At 32.4% G+C, this 17,083-nt stretch overlaps 1 protein-coding gene, 1 non-coding gene and 1 pseudogene across 2 annotated transcripts in view; 1 reads left to right on the top strand and 2 right to left on the bottom strand.

Moving 5' to 3' along the window:
- The window catches only part of LOC125830992 (LOB domain-containing protein 1-like), a 393,543-nt gene that overhangs the window by 50,189 nt on the left and 326,271 nt on the right, over positions 1-17,083 (top strand). The window lies entirely within an intron of this gene.
- LOC125831801 (U1 spliceosomal RNA) lies at positions 5,338-5,525 on the bottom strand (annotated as a pseudogene).
- LOC125831793 (U1 spliceosomal RNA) lies at positions 7,104-7,259 on the bottom strand. Its single transcript, XR_007443201.1, has one exon. It is a non-coding gene; the product is annotated as a U1 spliceosomal RNA (small nuclear RNA).

Here is a 17,083-nt window from a genome sequence, read left to right as displayed (position 1 = left end):
CGGAATGAAAAAAAAGAAGTCTTTCCTAACAGTCTTCATAGCCTCTCGAAGATAAGTACAGACGTCTCCATATCGATCCTCGAGACTCTACTAAGACTTGGTTTGTACATGTGAGACCTTCGAACCTGGGCACTGATACCATTTTGTCACACCCCAAAACCAGATGTGATGGCACGTGCCCAAACCCCACCGGACACGTCAGCCTAACACCCAAAAACCCGACGATACAGAATTTATAAAACAAGAATAAGATAGAAAGATAAGCGGAAGTCTTTAAATAAACTCAACATAACCCCTGAATTGGTTGTCAGATGTACAAACCTCTAATACAGAATCTGAATAAATATACAAGTCTCATAGTAAAGTTCTAAAATAGAACAGAACAGTAAATATAGATAACTTGAGGGCACGTCTGGAATGAACCGCTACCTCTCAAGTAAGTCTGGAAGATCTAATCTGAAGATGAGTAATAAGCCGGATCTGATAGAGCTGTCAACCTACACAACTGTGTAGAAGCAAGGGTGAGTACCAAAAGCAACAGGTACTCGCAAGTAACACTAAACTAAGCTAAACTAGCAGCTACAAACAACTCCTTTCAATCCCAATCGAACCACCGAAACTTCATTCTAACAGCGAACCAACAACATATACTACACAATTCATAATCAACAGATATATCCAACAGTATCTCAACATCAACCTCATATCCTCATATAAGAGCAAATAGATCATATATCACATGAAGAGGAGCAAGTAGGTAAAATCCACACACCACAGACAAAGATGAAGTCAAATGCGATGCAAATGCAATAATGATGTCATGTAGTCGTGATGCATGTATGTCCTAAGATACACATCTGTTGACGTAATCAGACCGCGTTGAATACTCAAATCAGAACCCATGGGGGCCACACATGGACCATGTATCACCGCCGAAACCAGATCCCATCGGCATCTAAATCGCTAGTCGGAGCTAGTCCATCTCATATATCTCTAGCCGGAGCTAGTCTCAACTGTGTCTCATAACCATCCATCCTCATATCAGTGTCTCAGAACTCATGCAACAGATAGTTCACACATGGGATGAATAATGAATATGCACATGTCATCAATCACAATCATATCACGATCACATCATAGTATTACACATCATCTGTCTCAATCACAACCATATCACGATCACATCATAGTATTACACATCATCTGTCTCAATCACAACCATATCACAACCACATCATAGTATTACACATCGTCTGTCTCAATCACAACCATATCACGACCACATCATAGTATTACCCATCATCTGTCTCAACATCAATGTCTGTATCAATCATAGCCTACTCATGCTCTTCTATCCCCTCATTATCAGTTATTACATGACTTATTCAACAAATTCAAGTCACATATAACACATTTAGCTCGTTTTATTCCCCATCTTTCAATTACAACAATTTCAATCAACAAATAAAATCCATCCTCAATCCCCATTACTCCCCAACACAACTAGGAAAGTAGTCACGTGTAGTCTAAGAGTTTAACAAAGTTTAGAAGTCACTTGCCTCAAAACACTTGAACTAGTAACTCAAATTTGAGTTTTACCCTTCCGAGCCTGCTCCAAATCACCACAGTCTATTCATAAATGGAAGCCCACAATCAATACGAATCTAACAACACCAATATCGTGAAATTTGGAGAAAAAGGGTAAAATGGTCAACAAATCTCGTTCTGGAAAATATTCTCGAAATCTGGAAATTTTTAGTGAAAAATGTTCCCCAAGAAATTTAGAATCCAATAGTGAAAACCGTTTCGAAAAAGGAGTTGAAATGAGTTCACAAACTCAAATTTTCTATTAAATTCGGATTAGGCAAAAAACCCCAAATTTTACACTTGAGATCTCAAATTTTGATGTTAAAATCCATAAATAATCGATGCAAATCAAAGATATAAGTTGGAAATAACTTACCCAATGAATTCCTTGCGAAAAACCACTTGAAATTGCCTATTTTCGAGCTCTCAAAGTCTAAAAATGGAGAAATGGGTATTTTCAAGTTGTGGAAAAATAGCTACTGATTTTGGCTTTAAAAAAAGAAAAAAAACTGCTGTTGCAGCTTAAAAAACACAGCAGCTAAAACAACAATAACACCAAAGTTTAAGTCCTCGTTGGACCCTCGGGATTCGTTCGGAATCTCGTGCACACAAACTAAATATGTACCCCCACTAAATTCGACGTTCCGGACTCAATGGAACCATTGGAATTTGAATTCAAGGACTCCTTGACCCGAAATTCAATAAGATGCCAAGAAACTAGTTTAACACCAAAAAAAATCGAAACTCAAACGGAGTGTCTAAAAATTCAACCAAGACTCATTCTAGACTTAGAATCGCCTCCCGAAACCAACGGTACTCTCGGAATTTCAATCTGAGCCTCGGAACCTCATATGTTGACCAAAGTCAACTCTTTATCAAAATTTCACAACTTTAGCAACTTAGGACCTCAATTCTTCGTTTCAACTCCAAATTCAACTCCGTAACTTCACACAAACCCGTTTCGACATTCTAAAACTGTCGGAATCGACGAAAATCCGATCCGAGTCCCGAAACTCCAAATGACTCGAAAAAGCACTTTTTAACCAACTTTAACTCATAAAAAACTCAACTTCTCAAAAACTCAACTTTTTACCAACTTTTCCTCAAACCAACTTTACAACCACAAAACATGGGACTCAGGGCAATTACCGAAAGAGCAAAATAGTCATTTCCACGAAAAATTACCAAAATGACCTTTCGGGTCATTACATCGATACTCTTAGACTTAGTATTTGGAGATTAGATGTCCTTGATGTGATGAATTTCAGGTTTTGGGGATCATATGTAATAGACTTTAGTGGATTTGTGTTTCTTACATTAATAAGATTTGAGCTTCCGCATTATGGTTAATATTTTGTAAGTTGAACGATAAATATAAGTTAGGGTTGAATGCATTGGTTCGCCCACCTAGGAGGTTACGTGTGGGTGTCACTCATGACTCATTTTGGGTCATGACGACCCATACATTGATCTATGTATTTTGACTATATATGAACCCTAATTTACATGAATTTATGAAGAAGCTTGAAGCTATGAATATGTTTTATGAAATTATGTATGTTTTTATGAAAAGTCATGGTTATGACTCAAGTAAGGTTATAGATAAAGATATATATATGTTCTATGAAGCTTGGCCACATGACATGAATGACATCTAGATTTGCCCTCAAAGCTTTTCAGGCTATTTTCCTAAATTAGGTTTGGATTAGTATGGTATCCGGATATGCCTTCAATGACTATAAATCATGCTTTCAAAACTATTTCCATTAGTAGCAGGGCATCTCTAGCATGAAGTGAATGACTATGAGCCTTAAAAGCTATTATAAAAAGATCATGGGTGGTGAAAGGTTTTCTCACGCATGGTCTAAGGAGTTATCCTATGATGTTTCTAGCTTGGATTGGTTGGTTAATTGTACATTTTCCTGGATGATAATATGACTTTAGCTTGGATTTATTACTTGATGTGCCCTTCCATGGATAATAAGACAAGTTAAGATTAAAGACTATTCCGTGAGATTTATGCTTAACATCAAGAGGATATTGAGATAGGAGCTCTCTCGTAGCTTGAGGTCGTTTCTAGTAGCAATCTCCTTATCTCATACATATGTGCCCTCATAGGATGATTGTCTTAGATATACATTAGCTAGTGGATCCACGTAAGTTAGAAGTTTATAGTCTTTACCTTGGCAAGTAGGACACCCCTTTTCGGTGTGGGGCAGATATTGGATTCCATGTTATAGCTCACATGGTCTACATGTCGGTCAACAGTAAACTTCACACAAAGAGAACTAAGTTGATTTCTAATGTTTTATGAAGCTTCCTTTATGATTTAAAGATGCATTGACCATGTTCATGTTTTATGAATCTTCTTAAGATATTTTACTATGTTTTAACTTGGTCATGCATTCCATGTTTTCGATTATGTCCATTTATGATCATGCCTTATGTTTTATTGCATTCCCCTCATACATGATACATTTCATGTACTAACGCATACTTTTGCCTACATTGTTTCACTAATGTAGGGTTTGACGACTCTTTTCCTTCCGTATGTTGCTAGTGTTCACTTTAGTGGATTTGAAGATTAGTAAGTCCTCATGTTTCGAGGACCGGACCTTTTATTGCTTATTATCTTTACTTTTCCGTATTGCATGTGATGCGTCCCAATCACTCTTGATGTACTAGATGGCTTTGAGACTTATGTTAAACTTCCGCTTTTTCCAAACTCTTTATGATATAAAACTTTCTTTTGAATTCTTTAAATTCAACTATCTTGTGATCTATGTTAAATGGCTGGTGTAGGCAGTGGCGGAGCTACAGTGCCCCGAGGGTGTCCAACTAGACACCCTTCATCAAAAAATTATACCGTATAGATAAGTAAAATATTACTTGAAATGGATAAATCTAACACTTTGGAAACCCTTGACACAATGAGACTCTGTGGCCCAATGGTGTGAGGCACTCCTATTGAGCCCACAGGCGTGGGTTTGAATCCCTGCAATTGCATTTGTTTTAATTATAATCATTTTTAATAGAATTCTCCTATTTTATTATTACTCTAATTATTAACTTGCTCCTTTAATTGTCTAAGGTAATTAAGTTACTTTCTAAATAATAGTTATTAAATTTGTTATTTTTCATCAAAACGTTTCTTAATTATGAATCTACACTTAGTAGCCAATTAATTTTTCAATGAATTTGACTTTTTATTTTGTTTCATTAAAATTTGAAATAAAATTTAAATGTAATTATTTAATTTATAGTTAATAAAAAAATTCTAAACTATTTCTAAAAGCGAACGAAAGAACACCTCGTTTGATTGTGCTTCCATTATTCATGTCTCATTTGTTGTCGTCACTAGAAATTAGTGAAAGCTTGAAACGTAAAAATGATTTCATTTTAAGCTAAGTATCCCCCCTCCCCTTTTTTCTTTGTTCATTCATTTCATATTAAATAAACACAAATATTAAAGCAAAATATTATGCAGTTTGATTTTTAAAATTTTGGAATATTTATTCCTAAAAAAAAGTACTATTAATATTATGTAGTTCAATTTTAAATTTTCCAGTGCATCCATTCATTAAAAAAAAATTATGTAATACTTGGATACCCTTAATAAAATTTCTAGCTCCACCACTGTGTGTAGGGCCTCTGGGGTTCTATATGCCATGTCACATCTAAGGTATACTTTGGGTCGTGACATGATGAAAAAAAATATCTAATTTTTTTTTGTATATTTTTTTTTGTTTAAAAGAAATGAAGAGAAAAAAATGGTTTGTACCTATGAAGAAATTTAGAAAAGCAAACCATTTTCTTCTTCATTTCTTCTACAACAAAAGAAAAGAAACTAGGTGAGCACCTCTCCAAAGTGCGATGGAGGTTACCAACCTAGGCCATGGACCTTGTTGATCGTCCATTAACCCTGTTCAGATAAGTATGTTTCTTTGTAATTGATCTTGACCCTTTTTTATAGTGTCTCCTTGCTACTCTTCTGTCTTATTCACTTGACGATGTGGGATTATAATATTATTTGCCAAGAACACGGTATTGTATGTCTATAAAAAAGAGCAATTAACATCCTCAATGTACGAAAGAAGTAATACGTGCCTAATTTATACTATTAATTACTCTTGAAGAATAAAAAACGCTAGATCACATCATTAAATAATAGTAGTAAATTCATATAGTGTTCAAAGACAGATTTAGAATTCAAATTTGACAGGTTCAACTTTTTAAAATTCGATCATTGAATCTATTACACTTTTGGAATTACGGATTCAAAGTTTAGAATTTGCCACAATTTTAGAAACTTTTAGATAATTGTACACCTAATTGTGTCAAAAATGTTGAATTCAGTTGAACCCCTAACAAATCTTCTACATCAGCATGTGATTAATTAAAACAACAACATATAAAGAGTTCATAGAGTTTAACTTGTTTTGAAGATTCAATGTGAGTGAAATCAGCAAAATAGTTAAGGAAATCTATCACACAGCTACTCAAAAGAAACAAATGAGAATATGTTTTTTCTTTCATAATCCATCTCTTATATTATTTTGACCATAATATAAACGATAGTCATAAAGAAATAGTACAACTTTTATATGAACATCCTTTAAGGAATACATAAGGTACAACTTCCAGGATGTTGAATGATTTTCATAGTCTTTTATAATTTGTCATAAATCAGTTTGTGAATAACAAATGTACCAAGAGCTTATTTTTATTCGAAGAAGATCGTTTACCAATATTGATTCTAAGAAGAGGTGGATTCTAAATTTTTAAGTTTAAGGATTCTGAATATATTATTTATACATGGAAAAATGTATAATACATTGTACTAACAAAAAGAAGAATTAAGAAGTCTATCAGACAACCATAAGACCATCACAACCCGATGGACCAAGCTCTGAACGATTCTCTACGACTCCATCATCTGGTGGGCAATGGTGATTATTAATCACGATCTAGTCTCATATGCCTACCATGGTTCAACTAGATTTTATGTCTCCTTAGAACTCAAGGATAAGGTGGTTCGAGCCTATAGAACAATTCTTGTTCAAGTAATAAAACTACACCAAAAATGAATTTTAGTGACAATTAATAAACGATAATAGCTTAATTGACACAAAATATATTTTTAAGAGGCAATTACTAGTGACAATTACATTTTAGTACTATATGTACATATCGCTAAATCCAACTTATCGATGTGGGAGACTAGACGCAAGGAAAAAAGAGAGTGAAGTATTCAATTCTATCAACCTATTTGTTTATGTTTCTTTTCGTTTCAATTTTTTCATGTTGGTTGATATAGATGTTTTGCAACTTATAGTAATCATTAATACAATTGTAAATTTTAATATAAAGATCAAAGCATTTGTATTTTAAAGTTTCACTTAGAAGAACGAGGTGACTTACAATAGGAAAAGATATAAATTATTGAGAATGTGGTGCTCAATTAATCACAAACCTATAAATGAGATACTAGAAAAAAGTTGTACTTTGAATAGGGTAGGGGCCATGCAAATGCAAGCCCCGCTGTAAAAAATTAGGACATAGGATCGACCACTCGGATCGTCCTTAGGAAGGCAATCTTCCGAAGTGCAATGGAGGTCACCACCCTAGGCTATGAGTCTTCTTGATCACCCATTGACCCTGTCCATTGGTGAAGGTAGTTTCTCTATTGCTCTTGGTCTTATTTTAGTATCTCCTCATTACTCTTGTGTCTTCTTCACTTAGCGATGTGGGAGTAAGTCGGGATTTTGAATTAAAAGAAAAAGTTTGAGAATTAAATTGTAGTGACTCGAGTTATTTTAATTGAGTATAAGTGACAGTTATTTAATTAAGGATTAAGGGATTTTGAGGGATGTGTGGGAGGTGGCCTCAGGTTTTTAAATTGAAAACAAAAACCACAATAAACTAAAAAATGAGGGAACCCAAAATGGAAAAAAGAAAAACTCCTCCTCCTCCTCTGGTAAGTAAATTAATAGTTCTTTGATTGAATTATTCATCAAGTGTACCTGATGTAACACCTCCGAAGTTGAAAAGTTGGGAAAGGAAAGAAAAGTGTAGAAAATTCTCTGAAGTAGAGTTCTACGAGACGGACCTACGGATCGTAGGAAGTCCTACTAGCCATAGGAAGTGAACTGAGTTTTGGAATTTCAAGTTTTATGATGTTTGAGCCACGAATGAACATGACGAATCGTAGGATTTTTGACAAGTCATTGATGACACTCGTAGGATGGATTCAAAGATTTGATCTAAGACCTCAGCCCTACGTAAGGGTTTGGAGGGTCGTAAGTTATTCTACAGGTCGTAAGATTTTCTCGTAGAACTGATCTTAACTTTGTTAAATTTTGGAGCTGAACTTGTGTCCTAAGGATGAGGACTACGGACCATAGAAAATTTGACTGGCGGTAGAATGATCTCGTGGGAAGTAATTGAATTTTTTAGTTTCTGAAGGTGGTTCTACGGTTGACCAAGATGGACCGTAGGAATTCCTACGAGCCGTAGGTCACAACCGTAGGGTTGTCCGACATTTATTTCTTAAGGATATTTGAGTCTTTTTATATGCATCTAGTACCTATACTATGTCGTTTTGACCCTTATATCAAGACCTATAGCTACCCTTATACCCCCAAAGCTTCCGCAATTCTCTCATTCACTCAAACCCCCAAATCTCATCCACAATTATCCTTCTCCAATTCTCTCCCAAGGTCCAGAAAAAGAAGCTAGGGTTCCAAATCATGTTTCCTTTTCACCATTGGGCATTAAATAGAAAGGTTTTTAGGGCTTCATCAATGGGTTTCATTCACCCATTGAGTCCTAAGGTTTCTTAATTGTCCAAGTCTAGTTTCAATCCAATTGATTAGGTTTTCATTCAATTCTTCATGCGTTCAAATTATGTTGATTCAGTTGTTCAATTTTGATCTTATTAGGATTGTTTTGAGTCAATTACATGCTTTCCAATTGTTTTCACATAAACTCATGCACTGATCATGATTTTGACTATGAACCCTAAAAGACATGAATTTATGTAGAAACTATGAATCTATGATTGATATTTTCATGAAGTTATGCATGAATTATAAAAAAGAATGTTTTATGAATTAGGTTGCTTTAAGATGAGCATCAATGAAAATATAAAAGGATTTTCTCACATACTAAGGAATCATGGTTTGCTGAAATGTTTTCTCACATATGCTTGATTTAAGATTTAATGAGCTACTTTATGATGTTTTAATCTTGAATTAGTATTTGAATTGTGATTTTCCATGTATGATGATATGTTCATAAAAATGACTATTCCATTGGGATTTAACTTAGCACCGAGAGAACTTTGAGTTAGAGGCTCAAATAGAGTAGTCTCTAGTAGGAACCTCTAGTTCCAAAGTATGTGCCCCCGTAGGTTTTCCTTAAAATGGCCTAGCTAGTGGATCCACATACAACATATGATATGATACAGAGTTCTACCTTGACAAGTAGACTCTCTCTTCTCGATGTGGGGGAGTTACATCAGATTTCATGTTATGGCTCTCATGGTTTATTGTCGGTTAAAGCTAATATCCATAAATTAACTAAGTTGTCTTGAAGATTTATGAAAGTTTTTCCTTATGATTTTAAGATGCATTGATGATGAGTGGTAGATTTGCACTCATTTAAGGTCCATCTAGCTCAATAATTAGTATCCTCAATGCCTAACTTTGTCCTTTTCTAATCAAATGTTGATGATTTGCAGCTATGATGGAACTTGGACAAGGCAAGGATTGATGTGTGAAAAAATGGATAAAAATACAAAAAGAAGTGCAAAATGAACACTGTTGATCGCCTAACATGAAGGGCGCATCGCCAAATGAGCATGACATCGCCTAAGTTGACAGTGTATCAAGTCATCCCTCAAGGTGAGTCAGCGATGGGATACGAGAAGGTTGATTCACCCAAAGACACAAGGCAAAGTGAGTAGATATCGATGAAACTGACAGTGTTGGTAGAGAAGATGGTAGGAAGTTCGACAATTCGCCAAATTCGGAAAAGCGAAATCTAAAGGGATCGCTTAGTGAAACTCAAACACATGAAGCTTGCAGGATGAAAAGGACAAACCAAAATAAGAAACATGATTCGCCGAATGCAGTGGGCGAATTGAGTATGTCACCGAAAATGACACAGAACTACTTTTTGGGGAAAATTTTGGAAAACTATAAATAGTCCAAATGAGAGAGAAAGAGGGGTGAAAAAATTGAGAGAAACACTCTGACTTTTCAAGAGAGAGAAATATTTTTCATTGAGCAAAAAAATAATTTTAATTATTGAATCTTTGAATTATAAACTTAAATTTGGGAAATTGAAGTGGGATTTGAACTGGATCTACTATTAAACACTCAATTTCATGCTACCCATGGTTACTTTCATGCAAGATATAATTTATTAACACTTTGTAATGTCTGGCTAAAATTCCAAACTCTTGGGGTGTGATTATGGGGTTGGGGTTGATTTAATTTAGTGGGTTTGTTGAATTGCTCTGTTTGTGACTGTTAATTACAAATTTGACTGATTGTTGGGTGATTAATTCATGAATTGAGGTGGCCAAATTAATTCTAGCTCCGATCAGTTGATGCTCGAAAGAGATTAATTAGAGTGATTAATTAGTTCAATGCTAGCAATTTAGGTTTGATGTCTATGAATTGCTTGAAAGAGAGGTTATGGGTCAGATCTATTTGCCCTATTCTTGAAAGATTGAATAGAGTAAGGGATTGATTCATTTAGAAATGACAAATAGACGATACCGAAAGGAGATTCTATGCAAGAATGCTTTACAACTTGTCTTGTCTTTGTCCTAATTAAGTTTTATTCTGCTTGTCTCAGCTAAACCTATTTGTTGCCATAAACTGGTATTCCATAAGTGATCTTTATCTTATATTTATCACAAGACAAGAACTGCTCAACTTCCTACTTCTCATATCATTATTCCGATGCATTTATTTGGAGGTAATGAAATTGGTGTAATAGTAATAGTAATAGTGAGATAGTATAAACCTCAATTACACACAATTTTTCTTTTAAAAAATCAAATCACATTATTTAATAATATTGAATTTTTTAACAAATAATATAATCATAAGTATGGGTTACACACGCAAAGCGCGCACCCGAAAATTAGTAATAAACATATAAATGTGAGTACTCATCTCATTATGTTCCAAGGACTAACAACTCACAGTCTACTGTAGGAACCCGCTTGCAATCACAAATAAGAATCCACTATAATATAAAGCCTTTTAAAAGTAAAAAAAAAATTATAGACATTATTGCTCCTCTTGCTTCTCGTATTTACAATAGCTTGAACGTTGTTGTAAAAAAACTTATTTACTAATATAAAGATTTGAATTTAGTTCAAATTTATTGCCTAAATGTTATGTATAGTGTTGGAAAACTATATGCACAACGGAAACAGACCATAATCATACAACTTACATGAATAATAGACAACACATTGTTTATACTAAAACAAGTACAATCATGTTAGGGCATATAAACTTTCTGAATTTAACTTCAGAATTACCTCTTGAAGCGTGAGCCAATACCTTCAAGTGAATCCACAAGCTAGTCGACAATCTAGAAACTTCAAGCAAATTCATAAGCTAGTCCACAAACTAGACCACAGTTCTACGGTCTTCTACAGTAATCCCAAGTTCACTTCCAAACCCTCTCAATACTTGGGTGGACAAGTATTTTATGGAAAAAATTATTTTTCAAGGGTTACAAGAATCTCTATTTATAGAGATTTCTTCTTAGTCCAAGTAAAAGGAATACCATGTCTTTCCTTAGAATAGAAAGACATGTACATCTCCCTTTCCTTAGAAAATAAAAAGTCATGTCCTTCTTCCTTTCCTTAGAATAGAAAAAGTGATATACTTCTCCCTTGCCTTAGAACATAGAAAGATACATACTTCTCCCTTTCCTTAGAATAGAGAAAGACACATACTTCTCCTTTTTCCCTTTACAATAAATTCTGAGTTCTAGATAAATATGGGCACGGTAGGGACCACAAAATTAATTACTGAGGCTTCCTATTATGAAAATAATTTCAAATAATTAATTTCAATTATTCTTACCATAATAAATTACAAATCATTCCACTAGAAATTCATAATTGCACTCCTCTATTTATATTTTGAAATTCCCCATATTAAGATTACAGATACTAATCAATAAATTAAATTACTGACGAACTTAATTCAATGATTAATTTCCTTTAGAGCATTGCTTAACTTATTTCATGTGTCGGATTCTTAAATCCACTTGCAAGGTTTGACACGATGAAAACTTTTAAGCTTCTCAAAAAGGCATATCATCAATCTCTATACCGAGACATGGATTCCATCAACTAACTTATTATTTCACCAATATATATTATCATCATCCAATCTACTAGGAATATTGACCCATCTTAGAATCTCACCATTTAATAAATCAAAACGATGATTAACATATACAGATCATAATATATAGTTATATCATGATTAAGAATATAAGTACATTTAATAGTTTAGAGAATATGCTTTTGTCAATCAGTCTAAAGCAACTATCTCTACTCGGTCTCGTTCAATACATACAAAATGCACTAGCACAAGAAGTTGGAACTATATCATTCCCATAATCAAGATAAACTACATATAATCTTGTGCTACAATCATCCCGATGGCATGTCCAATTTCCATCTTAGATTGTGAACAAAAAACACTTTATACTTATAAGAACCGATGATTTAATCCTCTGTGTATAAGCTTAAACTCTATACACTAAATCATCTACTATATAAGTAAACAAGCACCATAAACGAATATATGTTCTATTAAAATAAATAAATAATTATTCTATAATAAATACTATATCTAAACACGTGGTTAATAGTATATATCCCAACAATCTCCCACTTAGACTTTTAACTATCACGATTGTTATAATGTACTATATCTAAATGCATGGTTAATAGTATATACCCTAACAATCTCCCACTAAGATATTTAATCTTGAAAATTATTAGAATACTATTTTTAAACACATGATTAATAGTATATACCCTAACAATCTCCCACTTAGACTGTTAACAATGCATTTACAACTTTCACAAATATTCCTTTTATATTTCTTATCAAAAGGATCTTACTAAGTTATTTTCTTATGCAACTTCGTCTAGTAATGTTGAGTCGTAACTTATCATTTTTGTATTAGATCTTCAGAGGTTTATCATGAAAGTCCTCTTAAATATACAAAATCAATCAATCTTTGTTATGATTCTCCCACTACGACTAAGTATTACTACAATAGTCACACTTTCATGTTCTTGAGTCTTAATATTTTCCTCAAAACCTTTTGGTAATGAATTATTAACTACTTTTCATGTATTGTTCTTTAATTTGTCCAACATCACTTGCACTACTTGAGGTAGTAGTATTGTTATGTCTAATAACGTTTCTCCCACTACGTAAATGCAATGGAACGTCAATTCTGACATACCAGTTAGATGTTCTTTAGTGTCTGAATTTACAACTGACTCATATGTTATTTCTTTGTTGAATCCCTGTAAAACTAGTTTACTTCTAGGAACATGGTTTACTAAATGATCCTTTTCTAGAAATCAGACAGTTGTGTTAACAATTGTCTTATTTTCTTTAGGACACTATAATAAACCTTCTTTCATTCTTTAGGATATCTAATTAACACACACATTCTATTCTTAATCCCAATTTTCTTATTCTCCCACTCAGCACATGTGCTGAACAATCCTATAACTGAACATGTCACAGATTAGACTTACGTCAAATCCAACTAGTTCTATAGTTGTTCAAGGAACTGATTTGAAAGAAATTGAATTCAGAATGTGATATGTAGTTATTAGAAGCTATCCCAAAAGAAACAAAATAACTAATAATAAATCAATAATTAATCTTATCATCTTCATAAGAGTCTACTTCTTTTCTCTTCTACAACAATCTATTATAGAGTGTCTGGTGTAGACAGTTGAAATGCAATTATTCTATAAGATAAGTGACTTATGAGCTCTGCAGAGAGGTTTACGTCACTACAATTAGATTGCAGTGACTTTATATATTTTTCATGATGCTATTTTCATGTGTCTTAAATATTTTGAGTTTATCAAGACATTTAGACTTACAAAACATCAAAAAAAAATATCCATATCATGAGTAACCTTCTTGAAAACTCAGAATACTGAAATTCACCGCTTGCCCAAATGCTCATTTATTACACAAATCAGAATAGATTAATTATAACTTATCAGTACCTCTTTTTCCTTTTCAAGAGGAAAGGTCTCTTAGTCATTTTTCCTTCTAAACAAGACTCATATGTTGGTAGTGACTTCACTTTCAATGAACCGTTATGTTCATCCATTAACCAACCTCAAAATTCTATTCAGAATAAATGACTTAGACACTAATGTACAGATAAGTTTCATTCAATTTAAAAGATATTTTTCCTTATGAGACAGATTAATATAATTCAATTCATGAGAAATAATACTAATAAAAGAATCACGCATCAATATACCACAAGAAATAAAATATTCATCAAACTCAATGATAGGAGAGTTACAACCAAAAATATTAAATACTCATATCTTATCTTGTTAGAAACTGAAAATAATTTCTTCTAACATAAGGTACATGTACAATGCATTCTTTGAATTAATATCTTTATCTCTACCAAAAGAAGAGCTTAAGTAGTACTAAGTGGGTGTGTAAAGTCTATTGAGAATATGAGATATAATACTTTAAAGAGATCATAATATTTCGAATAATCCTAAATAACAAAATTTAGGGCTCATTTATACATATATATCCATGCATCTCGAATAGCCAATCGATGGGATTGGAGAACTACTCATGCAATACACATGTACAATGACGATTATTCATTCCATAAACTTTTACAGACCTAACTCAGATAGAGAGTCTACTGTTAGTTTAAGTCAAGTGAAAATCCCCTAGTTACATTGACCCAATCCTATATTATTCAGTTTAGGAGAGTTAATACAGATTATCAAAACTAGACAATTAAATACATTGTGACTTATGTCAATTTCATCCGATAGGGAGGAAGGTCTAAGCCAACACATAAAATTAATACTTCATTACTATTTAATCAAGTATGATCAAAAACTCATATAACGATAAAAAAAAATAGTTTCTTACTAGGTCGTTCTTATGAATCTATCAAATTTCAGATCAATCAGAGTTCTTTTTTTTTTCGAATTTCAAAACTATGATCAATTTGGTTGAAAACGTTGTTTGGCCAAAGTAGAATTTAAGATTTTCCCGCTCAGTAATTCCTTATCATATATCATCATTTTGTGAAATAGATACACAAATTAAGAATAAAGAACGAAATTCTAAAATTCCAAAAGAAAAGCATGTTTATGTATACATTGAATATTAAAATTCAAAAACACACCTCATAGATATCAATGCATCTTGAACAATAAATTTTGATGAAAAAATGACTACTCATGCAACATACATATGTGGTGTCAGATATTCACTTCAACAAATTTAGAACAAAAGCTAACTCAGATGGAAAGTATATGTTATTTTTAGTCAAGTGAATATCATTATCCGTAGATCCATTGATCCAATCAAATATTACTCAGTTTAGGAGAGTCAATACAGATAATCAAAATTAGAGATTAAACTTTAATGACTTGTATTAATTGCATCCGTTATGGAGGAAGGTCTAAGCCAACACATGAACTTAATACTTCACTAAAATTTAGTCATGAAGACCATAGAGAACAAACTCTATCACCTCTGTATCATAGTCGAGTAATTTTCATTTAAATTAATTGTCAAGATACAAAAATATATAAAAAAAATAACTTCATCTAAACGACCTCAAATTGTCAAATCACTTCATAACTATGAATATTTTTAATTTGACTGTTTCTGATGAACCTACTGAATTTCAGATCAATAGAGTTTTAAAATAATATTAATCTCCAAAGTTATGATCAAATTCAAATTGAAACGATTTAAGAAAATTAATCAGATCCATATCCTTATCATATATCAATTCATGTTAACTCATCATGTGTAATCATGTACCACATTTAACATAAATGAAACTGATATAAAGGATTATATTATCACATTTTAATTCCAAAGAGTGACTTAAAACCCATTTTAAGGGCCTCAAAACTATAACCACATAGCAATGAGTATTTCTTACTAGTCCATCACCAATGAACTTACCAAATTTCAGGTCAATTGGAGTCTATAAAAATATTTCCAAAGCTATGACCAAATTCAAATTCAAGTGGTTTAAGTATCTTTAGGAATTAAAACAATATGACTTTATCATATTCAGATCAAATTTTAATCTGACAACTACCTAAAACCCATCTAAATAATTTTCGATGGAACCAACAAATTTCAAGTCAATCAGAGATCAGAAAATTCATGACCACCTAAAATATGACCAAATTTGAAAAACAGTCATTTTAGACCATAGTTAAAAAATTAAAATAACATGATTTAGATTTTCATTCTCTTTTTATAATTATCTCATGAGCATGAAACATATGTTGTGTCATTCCTTTGGCTGAGGCACTCAATACCTTCTTATAATAAATTATTCTCTAAATTAATACACTTGAGAATCCAAGATATTATGTTTCTCTCTTTTGACTGAAAACCTCGATATCTCTTCTCATGAATTAATTAAGCATTACTAGTATTTTAAGGTAAATCAACATTTATGTAAATAAATATTTACCACTAATATTCACGTAGAATAATTTATACTTGATGAATTGAGGATGTTCTAATGACTCAAATACATAGATCATTTTAGTGAATCCTATTTATTAATCATAATTCTTAATTCATCTATTACAAAATATATTATCACATGTATAAAGTCTAAAGAATTTTCAACGATTTCAAATAAATAAATCGCTTAAGTGATAACTATTTATTAACCAAAAAAATTCTTAATTTATACAAATTGATATATATGTAATGAATAACATGCTCAAATAATTATTGAACAAAAAGAGAAAAAAAATCAATTGACCTGAAGAGTGACTACCACCACCACTTAACAAGGTTTGGAGTCAACAATTAGTCAAGAACAAAATTTATAAAGTTGAAAAAAAAATTCACAATCAATTCAATAATAATTTGTTCATCAACAACCTCTATGATTCCCTTTCTTATCAAGCTTTGCAAATTTGATGGATTAATAAGAAACAACCCAAAAAAAAAATTGCAACTAGCCGCCAAAAAAAAATCAATTACATGTGCAGAAGTTCGTACTTTCATTTATTAAATAAAACAAATCCATTGAACTTTAACTTTTCTTTTAACTGATGAAAAGTTTTCAATTTGGGTTCCATTAATTTAAAAAACAAAGGACTTCAAATAATCATTAGAACAAATGTTTACTATTGTTGTCCATTCCCACATGAAAGTGAAAAATT

Source organism: Solanum verrucosum, unplaced genomic scaffold, assembly GCF_900185275.1.
Source record: "Solanum verrucosum unplaced genomic scaffold, falcon-dt-bn FXZP01000049.1, whole genome shotgun sequence".
In the NCBI taxonomy this organism is placed as follows: Eukaryota; Viridiplantae; Streptophyta; class Magnoliopsida; order Solanales; family Solanaceae; genus Solanum; species Solanum verrucosum.
The sequence above is the reverse complement of the archived record's forward strand: the minus strand, read 5'-3'. Positions and strand labels throughout refer to the sequence as shown.